Here is a 19,034-nt window from a genome sequence, read left to right on the forward strand (position 1 = left end):
ACTAAAGCCAACCACACTAGCAGCTGATAACATACCTGCTGCATACCTAAAAATGGCTAGTGACTCCCTATCATATCCTGTCTCCATCCTTATCAACCGCTCCATACTAGAATCCTACATACCCAAACTCTGGAAAGTATCTCACATCATTCCTTTCCATAAAGGAGGTAATTCTTATGAATTAAACTACCGACCTATTGCCATCCTTTGCACCTTATCCAGAATTCTTGAGAAATGCATCCACTTGCAAGTGATGACATTTCTTAACACACACAATCTACTATCTACCACACAACACGGTTTCCGTCCACATCACAGCACTACCACAGCCCTTCTATCCTTTATATAAACCTTCACAGGAATGAGAACAAATATGTATCAGCCATTTTCCTAGACCTCTCAAAAGCATTTGATATTGTCTCCCACTCCATTCTACTAAACTCACTAACATCATTATCTTTCACCTCCTCTACTATAGCCTGGTTCAGAAGCTACTTGTCTGACAGGCAACAGTCAGTCCAGTGGAAAGGAACTCTGTCTACACAACTTCCAGCCACCATAGGAGTCCCACAGGGCTCTATACTGGGCCCGCTATTGTTCTCTATTTTCACAAAGAACCTCAAATGCTCTACACAACATGCCACACTCATACAATATGCGGATGATTCAACCCTAATCTGCTCCACCTCATCTCCCACCACCCTACATTCACTCAAGATACCTTTATCACAGTAGAAAAATGGATATCGGGTATCCAACTAATTCTAAATCTCAAAAAGACAAACCTGCTAATATTTATCCCTAATAGATCAAAACAAAACCTCTCTTTTACCATAACATCTAAGGACAGCACCACCATCTCCCCTTCTAACCACACCAAACTTCTGGGCATTGACATAGACAATAATCTCCACTTTGATGTTCACATCTCATACCATAAAACTAGTACACAAAAAACTAGGCTTCCTATACAGGCATAAGTAGTTTCTCACAAAAAGCAAGAGTCACTCTTGCACAAAGCCACCACCGCTCATCTCTATTATACGCAGCACCAATCTTTACCCAAATCAGACATTGTGACCTAGACAAACTAGAATCATGCTACAATAAAATAGCCAAGTTTGCTACTAACTCAACCTATAGAACCCATCACTGTGCTGCATTAAGAGAACTAAAATGGCTTGAGCTACCACAGCTACTTAACTATCACCAGCTGGGCACAGCCTACAATGTTCTCAAATATCCTGAAAAAAAACCCTCATTATCCAACCTACTTACTATCTATACTGCAAACCGGTACCAAAGATCCAGTGAAAAATCTCTCCTCTCCATCACCAAGGCTAACAATAATGCAGGGAAAGCGCTCTACTCCCACACCGTTGTCAGAAATTGGAACTCTCTTCCCCTATCCGTGTCCACTGCCCCCTCCACATCCATATTCAAAAACGTCCTCAAATCGTACCTTCTTAGTACCTGGTTATGCCTTTGTATTACATAACCCTACCCATACTACTATTAACTCCCCAAATTCCTCTCTGATCACATGCTGGAGCTCTGATCCCCTGTAGGCTTGGTCATCTGAAAGGGTACTTTTAACTGTAGAATCTTACTTGATATATTTTCTTTTCTTATCAATGTATGACTGACATTGTATTTTTACCCATGTTCTATATCTTCTTTTACCTGGAGTGTTTTTATTAATTTCTTGTTATATTACTATGCTCAGCATACATGATGTAACCTGTTTTGTGTATTATGCTGGATGTACTGTATTTGTATAACTTGATGTTGGAGCTTTTCTCCCCAGGCTTCCACTGAAAATGGACCTGGTCCAGTCAGAATTTCCCAGTTAACAAATGTAAAATAAATAAAAGGTTTTGATCGCATTGGTTAACTAACAAGTATATGTGCAGAGCTGAGATCCTATTTTGTGAAATCTGATGGTGCGGAGTACAGGAGAAATCGTAGGCACCTTTGCCCTGTAGCAGAACTGAGATCACAGCATTGTTCCTCTGATACAGACTCTAAATCTCAGAGCAATTTAGACAATGTTCCTGATGTCCCTAAGGCTGAACATTCAGCAGAGACAAACTCAGTTGCTAACCTAATCCAAATTTCTGTATCACACGATGTGGTCATATTTCCTGACCCATTGTGAAATACACAGCAACCTGGAAGTAGTTGTATATATGTATCTAGCTCTGTATAATTGCAAGATGAATATTATTTTTGTATCAACTGCATGTTGGTCAATGTCATCAATATTGCATGACTCATTTCTCAAAGAGGGAGGATGTAGAATAACATTTGTGCTGTACTTTTAAGAAGCATTTCTAAGACCTGAACGTGCATGCAAATAGCAAGCACATGCTAGCTTCAGTGCCATTTTGTGATTACAGCCAGAGAGTATTTGTATACAAGTTAAAATTATTTAGCCTCATTTCTAATGTGTTTGTACATAATAAAGCTGTTTGAACAGAACCCACGATGTTCGCCTCCTTCATCCTGACTAGAGAACCGACACTACAGTTGTGACATATGTCTCATTCCAGCATTTGCAGATCATGGCCACTAACCCCTTGTGCTCAAGGCACCTGCCCTCTTTATCTCACTCTAGCTATGCCCCTGTGCTAGCAATCTGTGTCTACTTTTTTATAATCCAGCAGTAAATGTTAAATGTTGATCTCAAAAAAATTTTTGAATCCTTTAGCTTGCCTAATGTCATAGCCCAACTATATTTATAGTAAGAGCAGAGTTGTTTAAAATAGCTTATAGCTCAAAAAGAGTTTCCTACTGGTTTTGATGGGTAGAGACTGGGGTAAGCTGGAGGAAGGTTCAAGGAGTGGGATGTTTATCCATTTGTACAGACGCAGGGAAAGATCTTCGTATTTAGTTAGTAGTTCTTTAGGGTGAGTTTAGATATGTTTATTATTTTATTTATTTTTATTTATTTATCATTTGTTGACCGGGAAAGTCCGACTAGGTTCCACAGAGCCTGTTTTCAGCGGAGGCCCGGGGAGAAATGCTCCAGATGAAGCAGCTAAAGGTGTTTATGCTGGTTGGAAGTGAGTTCCATAGTTTAGCGACAGTGTATGAGTAAAGGCAGTGTCCATCTCTTTTGTTTGGTACATGAACAGTTATGAGTTGGGGGCTATAGGGTATTAAAATGTTCTTAAGGGCTACATGTTTTGTGGGGTATTAAAATGTTCTTTATACACTACACATACAAGTAGGTAGCCAATATGATAGGGATACTCCAATTACATGGGGTGGGAGGTTGGTATAATGCTTAAGTTGTTTACCTTACAGACACAAGGTACAGGGTTTGATTTTTACATGTGGTAACTGGCTAGGCTTAAAATGGCCAATAAGTGCAGTTAGTCTAGCACTGATCTATGACCTATGAACATATGACAGGCTCACATTGGTAAGAAGGGTGACAAATACTTCTTACCACAATGTCAAAACACTGTTTCTGCCTCCTTGAAGTTGTCTGTGGTCTGAATACTCCAGCTTTTATGTCCAGTCATTCGTAAGTCAGTAATGCAGTCATGTGCAATTTAGTGTACAGAATGGCAGTAAGGTCACTGTTTGTCTCATTAGATGCCTGACTGAATAATAATTATGCAAATAAGGACAGTTAGCATAAGTGACAAAGACTTTGTTTATGTTTCTGATGTGCATTAGCTGCACAAAGTGCAATTTGACACCTACACCCCCCCAGACATCAGATATATATTAGATGACAGAAAGTTGACAATAGTGAGCGCTCCAAACATCGAAAATGCAGGAGCTCAAACTCACTATTGTGGGGGGCTGTGCCCCCACACCTCCGCTAAATATATATACCAACTCCGAGATCACACTACAATGAGGAAAGGGTAAATGTTCCAATCTTCACTGTACCACGATTCCACAATAGCGAGTTCGAGCTCCGGCATTTTCGATATTCGGAGCACTGGCTATTCTGAACTTTCGTTCATCTGATAGGAACCCCAGACATCTCATGGCTGTGTACTCAATTCATAAGAGCTGTGCTTGTATGCACCTTGCACCTTTTTGCACCTACTAGGAGCACTAAGTAAAATTCAGAGTCACAATAAGAATGTGATTTACAAACCATCATCTTGCATCACAGCAACCTGCCAACATTTTATTTTACTTTTCTGTACTTTTTTTCCTCTTAACCTGGCATACCAGCCCTGATTCTCTAGTATTGGAGATTCCTTGCCCTTTCAGATCTGCACGGGGTGGGTCTTGTGTAGAAAATTGATGCCATCCACACAGTGGAGGTATTTTTGCACTCCATGGTGGTGATGTACCCAGCTACATCACCATGATGACTGTTGACGATTGTCTGTTTTCCCATCATACCTAGACGTGTGCTATACTCCGTTGCATTCAAAGACAAGAGCTATCATCATTTATGTGGGTAGTCACAGAGCATACCCTTCCCAAATGACCACTGCTTTTGGCCCTATGTACAACCTCTGCTTCATGACATCAGAGCACCAGAACTGACCAGCCAAGAGCCTCCCCCACACAGAATAGGAGCTGCACGTCTTCCCCTTGAGATACTAATCAAATCTGGGTCACAAGGCCTTTATCAACATGTGGCTACCTGTCACCCTCCTGGCTGATAAAATCAGCTCCAACTTTACTCCTCTCACCCCCGCAACCTTCAGTCAAGAAATATCAAATATAACTCCCCCTACTGTTACTAGGGAACAGGTCATTAATGTTTGTGTCTAAGACCAAGAACACTGCTTCAATGGGCCCAGACAATATCCCAGGATGCCTTCTAAATAGCATGAAACATGACCTATCAGGGCCTCTGGAATTACCATTTAATTGTAGACTCCAAAACAGGCTTCATGCCTCATGAATGGAGAAAGGTGACAGTCATCCCTCTGTACAAAAGTGGGCCATCTACAGACCCTGGAACTACAGACCCATAAGTCTCAGTAGTCTCATATGTAAAGTCATGGAATGAATTATTATGGTGATGCTCAATAAAGATATAGTAAACTTCCAGACACTGGACCCAACCCAGTTTGGTTTTGTCAAGGGCAGATCATGCCTAGTCAACCAGGTGGACTTATTTGAGAAGGTCACCAAAGCAACAGATGAGGGCAAAATCATTCACACTGCCTACCTTGACCTGGCCAAGGCATTTGACACAATACCCCACTCGGGCATTGTTGACAAACTCAAGAGGTTAGGTACAAACCCATATAACACCCAGTGGATAGCCAACTGGCTCACGAACAGGACCTAGGAAGTTAGAATTGGGGATTCCACCTCTATAATGAGGCAAGTTACAAGTGAAGTCCCTCAGGGATCAGTCCTTGGATCGCTCCTTTTTGGCATTTACTGCTCAGACGTCAAGGCTAATGTCAGTGGTCTTTGGCTGACTAAATTTACAGATGATTGCAAATTAGGAGCCGCCATTGAATCTCACATTGACACAAATGTTCTCCAGGAGGGGCTTACACAGACAAACACCTGGTGTCAGAGCCATGAACTAAAACTAAATGCCAAGAAATACATAATAGAATCCTTTGGGAATTCATCCATCCCTGGTATTGACAACACAACCCTTAGAGTTGACCCAGTAGTCAGGGACTTAGGGACACAGATAGTAATCTAGTCTTTGATCACCAAGTGTCTACAGTGGTGAGAAAATCATTCTATGTTGCACAACTTTTAAACAAAGGTATGGCACCTAAGTCCAAGGAATCATTGTTCCACTGTATTCAGCATTCAGACCTATCATTGAGTACAATGCCCCCTTTAGTATGTACCTAACCAGGGATATCCAACAAATGGAATGTCCTCAGACATTCCTTACTAAAAGAATACACGGCGTAAGTAATATGTCCTATGCAGACTGTCTCAAGGCCCCATCCTTGTATTCTTTCTCCTACAGGTTTTTGAGGGGAGAACGATGCCTGGTATACATGGCATTGTCAGAATCCACTCTGATAGACCTCCTGCATATCCACAAAAGTAGCACCAGAATTACCCATTCTAAAGACTTAAACCTTGCCTGTGATATAAATAGGACTTGCTGGAGAGATAGGTATGTATCCTGGAGACTACCCCATCCATGTGAAGCGGAGTTCCTCCCTAACCCAATTCAAGAGCAACTTAAACAGTTGGATAGGAAACTGGAAATTCATTCCTGGTTTGGCACCTATGTCTTTAATGGACACAGGTAACCTATAAATGGTTAATCTCCCAGGCCCATTCTTACACTTATCAGGGGTAATCAGAACTTGTCAGAGATTCGGGATGCATGGCTAGGCTTAAAAAGGCTATTGTGGTCATTAGCCTAGTAAACACTTATTAACCTGTCAACCTATGAACAACATTTTATAACTGTTCACACTGCAATGACCACTTCATCTAGAGTCCAAAGGAGAGCACCTGCATGGTGTAGGACAGCAAAAGAATGCTGTAACTTCACTACCACTATGGGAAGAGGTTACTGGATACACCCTATGAAGGTTCATTCTATGAAGTTGATGCCTTGTGTGACCTGCCCAAGGAATTGTCCTCACCCATTGGCATACCCAGGTCAGGGGGCAGTGCAGGCATTGTTACAATGATCTGTGTCTGGGAAATGGAGATTAGGGAAGCACAGAGCCAAAAGCACTGTAAGTGTATACTGTGTTGGTTGTTTTAACTTTTTGGCTGTCTGCTTTGTGTGTGGACATTTCCCTTTGCTGTGGAGAGGAGTTTATTACTCCATGTTTTGCTTTGGAAGGGTGTGTTTGGGGCACATACTATGACACCATCAAGCCTGTCTGCTTGCATCACATGATTATTGCAGATGATGCCATTTTTGCCTGTCCAGAACTGTAATGATGCTATGCCATGCTCCACCTGAGGTGTCCGTGTACCCTGTCTTTATATATGCATATTGATTCAGCGTGACCTTGTGCCTGGGATGTATCTAAGATGTATATACACAAAAGACTGTGCTTTCTACCTTGGAATCTGATATCCTTCCTTACTCACATCAGTCTTCTGATGTGGTCCTTTGTCTTGCAGGCAGGATACAAGCTGAACTGTCCATAAGAGACAGTGCTGATTGGTGGCCAGCTATGGTGAGTTATAGTTAACTATGCCAAATTGTCTTTTACATCTCCATTCTTTTTAGAATATGTCCGCCCATGCCATTCCTCTTTTGTTTTGAATTAAATCATCCACCCCTGTGTACTGCAAGCTGAACACCAACAAAAGCTCAACCTGATACCAGCTAAATCTATACCAACAGGTTAATGTTTGACACTGTAACAATCTGTTAGCAGGATTGGTAACAGACCAGGTGTTATCTGCAGTTGGGCCCCATCCTGGTAGCAGTTCCCTACAACAAGCTTAAATATGAAACAGTCCTGGATATTGCTGAACTAAGATTATATTGCTGTAGCAAGTGTCTAGTTCCCCCTTTCTATCGAAGGTCGTTTACACCAATATAACTCTTCAAATTGGCTTCTTTGTTATATTCAAGTGAGAATTCCAGTCTACAAGCTTATTGATTGTTTGAGGATCCCGCCTTACCTGTTGTTCTCGGTGCACATCATTATGGCATCTACCTAGTGCCTTGTACCCTCCCCCGACCTGTCTGAGGTTTTAAATTCCCTGTTTGTTTTGATGCCAACTGCAGATCCCCTTTCCTGTTCTACCAAGCCGCTGCGTGTATACCAAAGCGTGTAAGTTACCTATTTCTGATAATTGCCTTGTTTCTGTATTTTTTTATTGACATACATTGTTAGAGATAACCACTGCTATAATTCCTGCTGACTTGCTGTCAGGGGTCTTACCACTGAAATAATTTCTGCTGATTTATTTGCTTTCTGGGGTTAACTACTGTAATAATACCTGCTGCTTTATTTTGCTGTTAGAGTTTACTTTACAAGTAATGTACGTAATCCAATGACTGCACGTGTTCCATTGGATGATACTGCCTAATATCTGTGCTTTGATATAGTTACATGGTAGTCTACATGCATAGTGACAATTTTCAGTGAAATGTCTTTAAGTACAGCACTTGTCTGACCTCTTATGTATGCTGTTTGATCCAATTCCACCTAATGTATTGCTCCTAATTAGAATGGAACTGCTTGCTCGCTGTTCTTGTCTGTAGGAAACCATACCTTCTAACTTATTCACCAGTTAAAACCTTGTACTATCACTGTAGAGTGCTGATTAGTCCTGCACCAGTTCTTTTTACTCTAATTACCTACTGTTACCATAGGTTTCTGCTATGTTTTTTTTATATAACCGCCCCTAGCTCTCTGTATCCCACGGTCCTTACAGAATGACATCCTCTACAACCTCAGCATATTATCTAAAGCTTATACCTTTCCCAAAGTACAGTAATTACAGTCTGCCAGTGACCCTTTTTCCCTGTTTAATCAGAGCACACTGTATGGCCATAATTGACCCTCTACTAGCCATTACTAGACCCAGCCCCAGTAAATAGTGCCACTTGGTGGCTATACTTTCACTTTTGGTATCAGGTAACTCTATAGTCACAACTACAGAAGGGGTTATGACTCCTACATTGCTGTAGCACAAATAACGAATCCCACTACTCTTTTTCCACTGCTACCTGTGGAATTACTTTTGTTTCATTCATTACTTTTTTAGTTTTCCTGATATTCCACTGAATAATTGCCTACTAGTGCATTTGCTAGCCATTTCATTACCCAACCCTAACTACTCCCTCCCCACTATCTTATCAAATAAATTGATAATTCACCAGGCTATTATTGTTTGACTTACCCTGTGCATCTTCTTATTCCACAGCGCATCCACTGCATCAGGAATTAAATCACCTGCCCCTGTGTACTGCAAGCTGACCACCAACAAAAGCTCAACCTGAAACCAGCTAAGTCTATACCAATAGGTTAATGTTTAACACTGTAACAATCTGTTAGTATTGGTAACAGACCAGGTGTTATCTGCAGTTGGGCCCCATCCTGGTAGTAGTCCCCTATGACCTGTACAAGTTAAAATATGAAACATAGTCCTGGATATTGCTGAACTAATAGATTATAATGCTGTAGCAAGTGTCTAGTTCCCCCTTTCTATTGAAGGTTATAAAGTCATTTACACCAATGAAATTCTTTAAATTGGCTTATTTATTTAAAATTCTAGCAAACTATTACTATTTAAGTGAGCATTCCCATCTCCAAGATTACTGATTGTTTTTGAGGATCTCTCCTTACCTGTTGTTCGCAGTGCAACCCCACTCCTTTCATCCTTGCTGCAGCTCAGGCTCACCCCCCCACCGTGCCCCCATTTCCCACCACCCCCACTACCTCTAGAGTTATACCTAACCTGCCGACCTACCTAGCCTATACCAATCACACTCTAAGAAAATCCTTATCAACCAATCCTTAGTCCCCACACCCACATACCCCTTCCACTAATATGACACACCCACATTATCACAAGTCAACCACCATGCTTACATTCAATCTCACCAACCTCTTTATCCTAGCATTAACACACTACCTTACCTCCTACCAAACCATACTTAATGCTACCTTTACTATCTCATCAAAGCATACTTCCTGTTACACTCCTCCCACTTATCACTACAGCCTACACATATCACCAAATGTTCACCACCACATTCTTTCACCTTCCTCAGGAAGACTCCTCCCAACTACTGCCAAGTCATGTACTACAAATAGGTACATAGACATTCTACCTAAGCTGACCAAACTCTTACACTATATTAGCCATCAACTGATCCTAATCAGAGAAATACACCCTAACCGAGGGCCAAACCCTTTCACAAATACCACAACCATCCCATGTCTCTCAACCAACTAATTTCCCATGTCTAGACCAAAAAATAGCCTCTTACTACTAAGCTTAAATATCCAAAGTACAAACAAGAAGGTACATCTACTCCATGCTTTGCTATCCACCTATTCCCCTGATTTACTATCTTTAATGGATGCTAGGTTAAAATCCACAACACCCAGCAGTGAATTCCTCCCACCTGGGTGCAATGTACTATGCCATGACAGACTGTCCAAAAAAGGAGGAGGGGTAGCATCATTTTACAAAAGCAATCTAAAAATATGTACTATTAATCCTCCAATCCTTCCCCTCAATAATACTGAACTTCTCCTAGCCAAACTCAAACTTAGCAACAAATAATCAATCAATATTATCAATGGCTACATGCCACCAGGCAACAATATTCCCTCACTAGAAGTCCTCCTACATTGGGTTAATCAAAATCTACCCCAAGAAACCATTATCCTAGGTGACTTTAATATTGACTGGAGCACATGCTCAACTACTAACCTACCAGCCATATTAATCTCTACAGCTTCTCCCAAGTCATTCAATCTAGCACTAGGCTAGGAAATGCTAAAACCAAAGAAAGTCTCCTAGATTGGATCTTGATAAATAAGACTAGTACTCCATACCAAGCAGGAGTCCTTCCAGACGCTCTTAGTGATCACCAACCTACCTTCTTACTAAAATACAAAACCCATGCCCACTCTACCCCACTATTTCAAACTACCCGGAACAAAAATAAGTTTGACCGAAACAAATTCATATTTGAACTAAAGCTCCATAACTGGAACATACTAAAAGAATTACCCCCTAGAAGAAGCAGTAATCCAATTCAATAACACTTTCCTAAAAATCCTAAATGCTCACGCTCCACCCCGTACCACAAAACTAAAAATATAAACAGCCCCCTGGATCACCAAACAGACTAAAAATAAGATTTGTCAAAGGAATAGAGCCTGGCATTACTGAAGAGCCACAACTACAGCAGCTAGAGAAAAATTCCAAAAACTTGGAAATGAAACTAAAAATACTATTCTCTTGGATAAAAAGATTATTTCCTATATCTGCAAAACAGGCACCAAAACAACCCCAAAAAATTCTGGGCAGGAATAAATAAAAATACAACCACTCTTCTGTTCTCTCCTTCTCACTCCACTAATTACAGCAACTATTGTCCAAACTTGTCAAACATATCAGCAGTTCTGTTCACAATGAAAAACTTCAGGAAACCAAAAGACCATTTAATAAAATGTAAAAATTTATTCTAGCGCCTCGGCGTAACCACCTTCAAGGAATAAGACAAGTACAAAAGACACACCCTTCTTATACATCCATAAATTATATTCAATTAAACATTTAATTAATTTACTTAAAATTATTCATTTAAAGCAAACACTTCCAATTCAGCTCATTATTTAAGCCTCTAGGTACCAAAGTTTTATATTTTAAAATGTATATGCTTTCCTTATACATCAATTTTTGTCTTAATGCATTTCATTCTTCTCAGTACACTCAACCTTTTCTAAAATGGTACCATATAATAAACTTTCATCACTATTATGATATTTTTTAAAATGTGACAATATTATTTTCTCTTCCCTTTGATTTTTCACATCCCTCAAATGTTTCCTGAAGTTTTCCATTGTGAGCAGAACTGCTGATACGTTTCATACGTTTGGACAATAGTTGCTGTAATTTGTGGAGTGAGAAGGAATAAACAAACTACTTCACCCTGGCAAACCCTCCACCCCATCTCTGACCTCCACAGGCAAAATCAGAGAGATACCTGATTCATTCAACAAATACTTCATAGAAACCATTTCCAAAACTAGTTCAACAACAGCCCACTACTACTGCCACCAATTTCCCTGAACCTGTAGCCAGTCCCAAAATGACCTTCCAATTCCAACCCATCCCTACCAATTATGTCAAAAAGATTACTGACCAAACTAAAACCTACTACCCTAGCAGCTGATGGCATTCCTGCAGAATACCTTCAGTTGCCTGCTAATGAACTCACCTACCCAATCTCTGTTCTTCGTAATAGAACTATATCTGAGAATACCATCCTACCAATCTGGAAAACCTCCTACATTATCCCTCTGCATGAAGGCGGAACATCCACTGACCTCACCAACTATTGCCCAATTGCCATCCTGCCCCCACTAGCAAAAATACTTAAATGTATTCACCATCAACTTATGCCATACCTACTTAATAACCAACAGCTCTACTTTCCTTCACAATCATCATAAACCAAAACAGACACTTAGGTAAACTAACATCTGGCATATTCTTGGACCTGTCAAAAGCCTTTGATATGGTCAAACATCCTAAACTACTCCACTCCCTTACTAATCTTGGCCTTAGTAATCATGCACTAGCCTGGTTCCAGAACTACCTACAAGGTAGACGACAAGCAGTTCAATGGGCAACAACCTATCCTCACTGCTGCCTATTACCACAGGAGTTCAACAAGGGTCCATTCTACGACCCCTTCTACTCTCCATCTTCATTAATGATCTTCACAGCATCTACCAAGATGCAACTGTTATACAGTATGCTGACAACTCAACACTTGTCTGCTCAGCCAACAACCTCCATGAACTCCTCTCCATGACCCAAAAACCCTTCCAAACTACTGAAACCTGGTTTCTTAACAAAAAAACTATTACTTAATCCCAGAGAGACCAAACTGTTGCTATTTAAACCAAACAAATCTACCTCAATACCCAACTCATTTAATATTGTGTCCAGAGATGGGGCTATCATCTCTCCAGACACCCATACTAAACTGCTAGGGGTGACCATTGACAACAACCTCAAGTTTGATATACATATAAATTAAATCATTAAAAACATCCACAAAAAACTGGGCAGTCTTTATAAAAATAAACCATTTATAACCCAACCTGCTAGAATAACCGTAGCTCAAACCCACCTCCTCTCCACACTATTCTATGCCACTCCTATCTTCACCAACCAATCCAAAACTGAAATGGCCAAGTTCAACATCTGCTACAATCATATTGCCAAATTTGTTACCGGTGCCCCATACCATGCCCACCACTGTCACTCACTAAATCAACTTAATTGCCTTAAATTCCCTAATCTCCTCTCCTCTAATTCCATCAGCTTTCTTTTGCCCATAAACTCCTACTACTGCCTGAAAAAAAAAAAACTGCACTATCTAATCTATTAAAACTACTAACTAATCCCAGACAACTTTGCTCTAGTGATAAGACTAATCAGGGTGACCAAAAGCAATAACACAGCAGGTGACTTCCTCTTCCCTAACTACATGGGTAAAATTTGGAACTCATTACCTTCTGCAGTTACCTCAGCTAACTCAATGGTCACATTTAAAAAGCTACTAAAAGAACACCTAACACTCACATGGATATGCCCCTGCTACCCTCTAGGTTGACCCCCCCAAATCGTACTCACCCCCTTCCCCACTCTTTTGCTCCATCTCACTTCTACACCTTGAAGAGGAATTGTAACTCTTCCCTGTAGTGCTTTACCTGCCAATACTCACCCTAACAGTCCGCAAATGTGGATTCTAACTTGAAACCCAGCCTCTACTCACAAAATGAACCCCAACATCTCACCCCAACCTCCTCTTATGTTTGTCTCAAGCAATATTATTACTGGAAACATGTACATTCTATGTAACTATTGTACTTTTAAACTTTAAAACTATGGAATCTTGTAAATCATGTGTTTACCTGTGAATATTTGTATGCTTTGTATAAATCTCATACTTGATTGTTATTAATCTGTGGAGCTTTTCTCCCTGGGCCTCTGCTGAAAATGGGCATGTATCCAGTCAGACTCCCCCAGTCAACAGATGTAGAATAAATAGTTAATTTCCCTCTCTATAGGTTCACATGTTCCATGTACTCTGCAGGCCCTGCTATAACCCATCCCTCCTGAGTCTGTTGGTGGGAGGGTGATGGGACTGCGAGTGCCTCACGAGAAGTTAGTTCCCACAACTGAAAGGCAGTTAGTCTGTCAATATTATCTGAAACAGCCCAGCCACAGCTTCCACTTGGAAAGAAGAGAGGGCAGGCACATAGGAAATCCTCACTGACTCCTAGATTGATCTACAACATTACTTAACTGGCCTACCCAGATGGCTGGGCATCCAGAAGATGGCACTACCACCAGAGTATCTGGTCCATCTAGCAGTGATGGATTACAGTTTTGACCCTCTGAGCCAGTACAACAGATGGTATAGTGCTGCCTGTTACTCACCCTTTCCTCAGCACAGTGCTTTCCGTTTTTCTTGTATCAAAGCCCCATGCCTTGTGTGTTGTCCAACCCTTGCCATCCCCCTCCATCTGATATATGTCTGTCCATCTTCTCTTTCACAATAGTATGTGCACATCCACCTTTGTTCTGTTATATATATATATATATATATATATATATATATTTTGTGTGCCTTTGTACAGTCCTACTTCCCTATCATTCCCTTTTCCTCCTGTCACTCCCAACTCCCTTTCTTTCTCCTTCACATACAAAAATGGGAAGAAAACTGTGCCCTGCCTTCTCCCCACCTTTACCTTCCTATCATTGTGTGTGCATGTGTGAGGGTTGTGTGTGGCCCTCTGCTTGCCAATATTTTTCTGACTCTACTGTTCACCCTTTTCCTCAGATTTTAATGCAACAAATGGTGCCTGTGTCATTGGATACCATAGGTATAAAGTTAACTGCTCTATGCATGGCATTCCCTAAGTGCCACTTGGTGCCAACTGTAGTAGAAGGAAGTCCCCCAAGGCTTGCATGGACTAACACATGTCCATTCATTCCTAAGCCTTCTGCACTAAAGGATGTGTACCTTCCTAAACAGGCAGGCTTAGTATTTCCTCCTATCCAGATTTTTTATGGACAAGCTAGACATCAGAATAACTGTTTGGAAAACCTGGTATTCTATTCAGCAAAACAAACTAATGCAATGTGAACAGGTCTGTAACCAGAAAATGAAGACATCACACCACCACTAACACAACCATCTATGTCAGAAAATGGGTGTGGCTGTGGGTGGAGTCTGTGGAGAAAATGGGAAGAGGCAGGTGTGATTATGAGTGGTGTGAGGGGAATGGCTGAGGTCTGGCTTTGGCCATAGCAAAGGTAGTAAACCTAGCTAGGGTGTCTTGCATACCTGCAGCCATGCCTAGTTACATAGTAATGAGCTCATCTAAGTACCTGGAAGGGATACTTCTCGGATTTGAATATTCATTAATCATTAGCTGTGCAAGCCTTATGCATTTACACAGTGTATTTCTAGGGGTGGTTCAATGGTGCAGTGCTTAATGTTGTCACTTCACAGCAAGAGGTTCTTCCATTTGATTCTCAGCTGGGGTGGCTCCAGGGCCGGTGCTAGCATTTTGGGGGCCCCCAGCAAGGTTCAAGTTGGGGGCCCTACTCAAGAGAACATCAAGCGTGACCACATTGCCATTGCACCTCCTTCCCTGTCAAGCTCATCCAGCACCATTTAACCACTAGTGTCACTACATTCAGATTATTAAGAATTTGTGCCAAGCCACAGACTGGCATTTAGTACCAAGGTTACATTATGATAAAACTTCAGTACTACAGTACGGTAGCTAATCACAGGTACACACTGACTGACACAATACCAATGTTGCATTAAGACAGCCCCCTGTACCACAGCAAGGTAGCTACTCACAGGTGTGCACACTGACTAGCATTTAGTGCCAATGTTACAATCCTGATAAACCCCTGTACCACAGCAAGGTAGCAACTCAGGTGCACATGACAAGGTAGCAACTCACAGGTGCACACACTGACTGGCATCGAGTACCAATGTGACATTATGAAACACCTGTACGACAGCAAGGTTGCCACTCACAGATGCAGACACTGACTGCATACTCAACTGCCCAGATTTTCAAAGAATGTCCAGATGTGACTCTTGTTTGGTCTGTTCCTCAGTTTAGAGTTTTCTGGATTTTTTGTGGCAATCATTGATGACTGAATTCATTAAATGACAGGCATTTCAGTTTAACTTCATATACCCTTCAGAACATCTATGGCAAGACCTTTTATTCTAACATTCAGTTTATAACAGCAATATTTAAAATTTAAAGAATTCCACTAGTTGAAGGAACGACCAAGGCGACATACAGTATAACGAATATCAAAACAACTGAGATGCAGAGACTAAAAATAATGGACAATTTTATTTAAACGAGGTTAGCGCTTTCACAAACTTGCTTCATCAGACCTTACAAACAAAAGAAATAAGAGGTCTATAAATACTCAAGCCAAAATTCAAAGCATCCAATCAAATAAGATACATGATAATGCATCCATATTTAAAGATACATCAGATAAATAAGAACATCCAATACAGGATACGAACACTGAAATAAATAAACACTGTAAAAGACTAAACAGAAAAATTACCTAACCATATATACAAAATAAGTAAGATCCTAAAACATAAAATACATAATCATGATTTTTTTGATGATTTTAATGATTTTTAATGATTTTTATGATGATTTTTTATGTATTTTATGTTTTAGGATCTTACTTATTTTGTATATATGGTTAGGTAATTTTTCTGTTTAGTCTTTTACAGTGTTTATTTATTTCAGTGTTCGTATCATGTATTGGATGTTCTTATTTATTTGATGTATCTTTAAATATGGATGCATTATCATGTATCTTATTTGATTGGATGCTTTGAATTTTGGCTTGAGTATTTATAGACCTCTTAGTTCTTTTGTTTGTAAGGTCTGATGAAGCAAGTTTGTGAAAGCGCTAACCTCGTTTAAATAAAATTGTCCATTATTTTTAGTCTCTGCATCTCAGTTGTTTTGATATTCGTTATAGTGTATGTCCCCTTGGTCGTTCCTTCAACTAGTGGAATTCTTTGGATTTTATACTAATTTGTTGTGTGAAGGAACATTTGTCTTGTGGGTTCCCGTTGGTTTTTATTTGAATATTTAAAATGTGCCCAGATCTTTGGGGCTGGAACCCCATTATCTGTGGGTTTGTTCAGATTTTGTGCCATGAGATAGAGCTACAGCTGGCATTTAGTAGCAATGTTACATTATGACAAGCCTCTGTACTGCATCAAGGTATCCAGTCCCAAAGAGGTACACAAAGACACCTACACTGACTCCCCAAAGACACCCACATTGACTGGCATTTAGTAGCAATGTTGTTACATTACGACAAGCCTCTGTACTGCATCAAGGTAGCCAGTCCCACAGAGAGACAGAGACACAGACTCCCACAGAGAGACAGACTCCCACAGAGAGACAGAGACACAGACTCCCACAGAGAGACAGAGACACAGACTCCCACAGAGAGACAGAGACACAGACTCCCACAGAGAGACAGAGACACAGAGACACAGACTCCCACAGAGAGACAGAGACACAGACTCCCACAGAGAGACAGAGACACAGACTCCCACAGAGAGACAGAGACACATAGACACAGACTCCCACAGAGAGACAGACACAGACACAGACTCCCACAGAGAGACAGAGACACAGACTCCCACAGAGAGACAGAGACACATAGACACAGACTCCCACAGAGAGACAGAGACACAGACTCCCACAGAGAGACAGAGACACAGATGAACGTCAGCTTTTTCTACACAATTCTTCTCCTGTCATCCCCCTAAACATGTGAAGAGGCCACAAATGATGCAAAAGATTGATATTACAAGCTTCTTAGACTAAAGTCTGAAAGAACTAATGATTAGAAGAGGCACAAGTTTGAAGGGAAACACACCAAATTGAGGCAAGACAAATGTTACGGTACAATACAGACTACACATGCCCACTCCCTCTCAATCTCTTAGCAGACTAATCAAAATCATTTTTTGAACAAAGGAGTGAAATCATGGATTTGCTAGAAAACCTCATGTGTGAAGGATGAAGTGGCACACAGAATGGGAGATTGACATTCCCACAACCCCTCTTTGCACAGGATCGGTGTACAAAAGCATAAATCCAAGGAATGTACCATGCATTACGTGGAGGGTATGAAACAAGAAGTCCATTTCTGTTAGTAAAATTACCAATGTGCTTACAGTCTGTGACACCCCCCATTACAAAAAAACTCCAGGCAAACAATGGACACTGCCACATTCTCACAAGCCCTAACCACACTCCCAAACTTTCAATACAATAGCTATGGACCATAAAAATAAGTCATTGCAACAAAGCATATCAAGAACAGTTAGACAGCACTATAAACAGATAGCAGAACAGTGTTTGCATTAGCAGGCATTAAGATATCAGTACATTCTGCAGAATTCTTAACCCCCCCCCCTCCAAGTCTAGGCAGAATTCTGGATGAAGTGAAAACAAAGGCATAGCATAAACAATGTGCTTACAGTCTGTGACCCCCTATTAAAAATACTCCAAGCAAACAATGGACACTGCAACATTCTCACAGGCCCTAACCACACTCCAAACCTTTCAACACAATAAGTATGGACAATGATAAAAGGTAAGCCATTGCATTAGTACATTGTTGGTAAACAATAGTAGCGTAACAGGGTGTGCATTTGTATACATTCGAACATCCACACCTTTTGCAACATTCTCACAGCTACTAACTACCCTCCTGACATTAGGCATGGTAAACAATGCACAAGTTCTCTCAACCTCCAAAGAGCATAATTCAGACAGTCAATAATAACTGCAGAACAAGGCGTATCAGGGATAGTTAAACAGTACTATAAACCTAGACAGCTGAACAGTGTTTACATTAGCATGTATTAAGATATCAGGCTCCATCAACCTCCAAATTACATAATCCAAACAGCCAAAAATAACTCAGAACAAGCTGTAACACTAGGGATATTTAAACAGTACTATAACCCTCGACAGAACAGTATTTGCATTAGCATGCATTAAGATACGAGTACATTCTGCAGAAACCCCACCACCACCACCCGATGCACAATAATCCTGATAAAGTGAAAACCAAAAACATAGGCGTAGCATTAACAATGTGCTTAGTGTGTGTGCGCAAGTACATTCTGCAGAATCCCCACCACCACCAGCCGATGCACAATAATCCTGGATAAAGTGAAAACCAAAAACATAGGCATAGCATTAACAATGTGCTTAGTGTGTGTGGCCCCACATTAAAAAACTTCAGGCAAACTTTGAACACTGCAACATTCTCACAGCCACTAACTA

General features: G+C 40.7%; 1 protein-coding gene across 1 annotated transcript in view; it reads left to right on the forward strand.

Moving 5' to 3' along the window:
* The window catches only part of LOC122798643 (zinc finger protein 569-like), a 784,097-nt gene that overhangs the window by 277,325 nt on the left and 487,738 nt on the right, over nucleotides 1-19,034 (forward strand). The window lies entirely within an intron of this gene.

Source organism: Protopterus annectens, chromosome 3.part1 (genome assembly GCF_019279795.1).
Source record: "Protopterus annectens isolate FY-2018-M chromosome 3.part1, PAN1.0, whole genome shotgun sequence".
NCBI lineage: Eukaryota > Metazoa > Chordata > Ceratodontiformes > Protopteridae > Protopterus > Protopterus annectens.